Source organism: Papaver somniferum, unplaced genomic scaffold, assembly GCF_003573695.1.
Source record: "Papaver somniferum cultivar HN1 unplaced genomic scaffold, ASM357369v1 unplaced-scaffold_135, whole genome shotgun sequence".
Taxonomy (NCBI): Eukaryota; Viridiplantae; Streptophyta; class Magnoliopsida; order Ranunculales; family Papaveraceae; genus Papaver; species Papaver somniferum.
This window is the reverse complement of record NW_020622713.1, coordinates 8,371,494-8,376,484: the sequence shown is the minus strand read 5'-3', so window position 1 is coordinate 8,376,484 and position 4,991 is coordinate 8,371,494.

Here is a 4,991-nt window from a genome sequence, read left to right as displayed (position 1 = left end):
AGGTTTATGTTGACAGTTTCCTCCAGATCTAGTAATAGCTGACAAAATGTACTGATTAAAGACACATACCTGTCGTGGTTAGGAACGTGTCTAATAGTTATTGAATATAGCTTACGAAAAGTGGTAACTTTGAAATAATATTCAACGTAATAAAGAATCCTTCCTCCAAATCTAGTAATAGCTGCAGTAGCGTGCGAGCATGGAAAACCATAAACGCGCCATCGTTGGCAAGTACAAGTTTTTCTCTCTAGATCTACCATATGAGATCTGCACAGTACATATTCATGTGTTATTTTTCAGTACACCTAATATACACAGTACATATTTATATGTTCTCACAGAAACATGGTACTTAAAAAAAAAAGAGAAAGTAAATAACATTCAGATGATAGAGATTAGGGGTAAACGCTAACCTTGGAGAATGCACTTCATAACGATTAGCATCTGACTGGCTAACTTTCCAGGGACGGCCAATTTGTATGTGTAGTTCAAGAAAGGCTTGATACGTAGGGGTTAGCAGTTCTGGGTCCATCAAGAGACTCTCTTCACGACGTTCTGACATCATTTCCATCATACGTATCCTACACGACAAGGGGATAGCAAAGTCTGTTATACTAAAAATATACGTAGATTAACAGAACATATATGCTAATACTGTTACAAAAAGAAAACTAATATAAGCTTGTACTGTGACTAAGGAAACTGATACAAACCTGATCGAGTCAACGAACGCACACGCAGGTAATTTCTTCTCTTTGTTAATCCAGCTATTGAACGATTCAACAACGCTAGATGAAGTGTAACCATAACTACAACCCTTGAAGAAAGCATTGGACCACTTTTCTTTTGGAATGTTGCGGCAGTAGTCAGCAACCCAAGGCCTTCCCAAATTAACCATTTCTTGAAGACCTTCCTCGTATGTTGCAGGAGAAAGAGCATATGTCGCCTTTCAGAAAGCATCAGTCACTTCCTTATACTTTTCGTCAGAGTTTGCGATAGGTAAGTTTTTGTCCAAATGGAAGTAACAATATCTTTGATGAGAATCAGGGAACTCTTTGGGAATATATTTAACCAACCCTTCACCTCGGTCAGTCATAAAAGTGATTGGGCGATCATCATTCAAAGCCTCCTTCAGTTTCTTGAAAAACCATTCCCAGCTGATATTGTCTTCACCAGGTACTAAAGCAAACGCAAGCGGATAAAATCCTGCAAAAAGGAATTACTAGTTATGTTAAGCAACTAATATTGACACTACATATTGACATGCAGTTGGTTTACCTCTTTGTTGATATGTGAAAACATGACACTACATAATAACATGTTAAGGAACTTATTGACACTACATTTTCACATGCAGTATGGTTTATCTCATACTCAGTAAGGTCAATATGTAGTATGTAGTATGGTCAATACTCATTGTCAGATAGTGAAGTAAGATCAATATGAGTGATTTAACTACCAGACACTACATATCAAAAAAAAAAAGAACCAGTTACCTTGATTACCATTAAGACATGTTGCTGCCATGAGACCTCCTTTAAAAGTTCCAGTGAGAAATGTACAGTCACAGAAAATCATGGGACGACATAGTTTATATCCCTCTATACAAGCTCCAAAGCAAACAAAAAGTCTATTGAATCTTTTTGTAGCATCATTGAAATCGAAATCAATAAATGACCCAGGGTTTGTTTCCCTAACAACATTCACCCACCAAGCAAGATCAGTGTACGACTTAACATCATTACCAAAAATCTGTTTATGCGACAACTCAATTGCATGATATGCGTGGTGATACTGGATTTCAATGCCACCACTAACTTTAAGATAATCTATGATCTCTGCTGGTGTTATGCGAGGGTTGTGCCTGACCATCTCATGAATTAGACTGTTCATGAGTTTTTTTGTAACTCTTGGATTCTTCAACATATAACCACCGCCACAGGTGTGCCTTCCCACATATTCCTTTATCTTAAAAACATCAATAGAACTACCAATGGCAGTTGTGTGAAGCTTCCATGAACAACCTTTCACACTACATACGGCGGTGAATCTCTCAAGGTCATTCCTCTTCTTAATTACCTCATATCCAGTTCTCATGCAGTATTTTTGGCATGCTATACGTACGGCATCAACACCACCATAGAATAATTGATCTGTATCATCAAAAATCTTATCCCAACCATCTGAAAAAAACACTCTTGGGGCTTCTTTACCTTCTTTCAAATAATTATTCTTTGCACTGACAACTAAGTCTGCATTACTGTCAACTTCCATACGCCTAGACGCGCCATTTGAAATTACATCCACGTGCAAATCAAAGAAAGCTGATTGCTTTGAAGAATGTAATGCAGAGATGCCCTGGAGCGTTACATCGGAAAGAATAGGAACTATCACTTGATTCTGGAAATAGTTAACCAGAATAGTCGATGGAGTCAACCAGCTCCACATATTACAGATGCAAAATTCCAAATCCTCTAAAGTTGAAAACGATGTAACCTCATATGCAAAATGATATTGCTTATGGTATACATGAGAATAGATGGAGAAGTCTGGTTTGGGACCAACGTCAGACATGTTAACCCTGTAAATGATCCAAAAATTAACTAAGTCTCTGAATGGATATAAGTTATACATATTGATATGTATTGGAATCTACTGTATTGCACGATACATACTAAGAGCGCAGGCTATATGTAGTACGTATTGGTATGTAACATGTAGAATAACTAAGTCTCTGAATTCCTATATGTTATACATATTGATATGTATTTGTATGTAACATGTAGAATATATTTTACAACATATCAATATGTTTTGAGTTTCATCTTCTATAAATAGAAGAACTGCAGCTATATCAAAAAGAGAATACAAAATTACTACACGATCTATCTAACAAAACAAACCTATATCAAAAAATACAGTAAAACAAACCTATATCAGATTACAAAGAAACTAAAACAGAACATCAGCAGAGAAAAGGTGATTATAGTAACATACATTGTTCGAATCTGAGATTAACCTAATTCGATTTTAAGATACCTAATTGAAACACACAAAAATCACAATGTAAATCGAACGGAAACTGAATTGAACAATATAAATCATCACAAAACTGAAATCATAAAAGAAAGATAACAATGTACATCATAGACAACTATTCTGATAGAAATCGGATCAGAATAAACCTAATTATTCATCAACATTCCAAGAACAACAGCAGAGGAAGATGATTTATGAGATAAATACCTTGTTCAAATCTGATTCCGAAGCACAGATGATTTACAAGATAATAGCTGTGATTTACGAGATAAAATACTGTGATGAACCAAAACGCAGGAGCAGAGAAAACAAAGAGAAACAATCTGAGATGAAAAAAAAAGAGAAAGAAACTGAATTTGATTTGTTCGTGGAGTTGCAGAAAGGGTACTTTTGAAAAACTTGTCTTGTGTGACCCGCACGTTTTGGACTAGGGAATAAATATTCTGTTCCAAAAACATGTTTTTGGACCAGCGGATAATTTTATTCTAGGGGTGCATTGGAGAGTAACCAGTACTGGGTTTCCTGGACTACCTAGTAATTCCTAGTTCTCTATTCCCGAAAATCTGTTGTGGTTATGTTTACCCAAACTCGTAAATATATAAAAAGTGTACATGATCTTGGAAAAAAGTCATTGAAAAGTGAGAATATTATGTGACAATAATTCTATGTTCATGCCCGATATAACAGGGGGAAATCACGTGAGGGGATCCGACAAACAAGTGGTAGTTGCGCTAGGATTTGGATAGGCAAAGACATAAGTGGGTCCGATGTTTTCTGAGTCACGGGATTTATCCCGATATTTCTCCGGTAAACCTAGAGTTATTCAATATTAAAGGAAAACAAGTGAGAAGGATAAAGAGAGAGAACGAAACAACAAGTGTTTATGGAAAACTTGTGCATTCATTTACTAGGCTATATGCAGAATTTGAAGTATATGATATACATAAGTGATCTGCATTGTTTTTTTATTGTCACACATACCAGCTTCATTTGTTTTCATACCATATCAGAATCATCATAACTCATACAGACTACCTCTGCGTATTAATGATTTTTAGTGTTGTTAAGATGCACCGTAAAATTTATTTACACTCATATATTATAAGAAAAATTTGGAAAATGTTTTACTTGGAAATTTGATAACCCACAAACCTATCTCTCCTCTATCGACCCCTTCTTTCTCCTTCAAATGCTAGCGCCGCCACACCTTTTCTCCTCTGATTTTTTTTTGACATGATCAGAGGAGAGATGTTTTAGATTTCGGTATCCTTAATGTTTTTTTTTTTTTTAGATTTGGATCCTTTCTTCTTCACTATGAAAGAAAATGTTTTCTACCTATCAGATTCCATGATATATTGATAAATGGGTTTGTAAATCTATCAAGAGAACTTTAAACTCTTGTGCAGGTACTCTAGCTAAGTATGCAAGAGCATCAACGTCAAGTGATGAATGGTCTAATCCTACAATCATTTTGTTTAATGATTTGGAAATGGATCTTAACTTTGTAACAGTTTGATTATCGATGCATTATTTTTTCCTATCAATCTCAGAGACTTTATCTATTATGAAAAACGGGGGTCTAACAACACCACCCAATATTTCGTTTACCAATCTGTATGGACTAACTCCGAAACACTTTCTAGAGAATCAACTAGACAGTCAGACTCAATCTAGGTAAAAGTATCTCAAGGAGTTAATATCTCTCTCTTGTTTTGATTTACTCAAGCTAATTGAAATCAGCGAGTCTTTAATCAAACACAAGGAATAACTTGGACGGTACCAAGGATCAATCAATGACAATCGACAACCAAAGGTTGGATTATACTAATTGATGATCTAAACTCACAACCTGTATTATTTCAATTATAAATATAAACAATATAATGCTGAAACTGAAATAACACGGACACCAGAAATTTTGTTAACGAGGAAACCGCAAATGCAGAAAACCC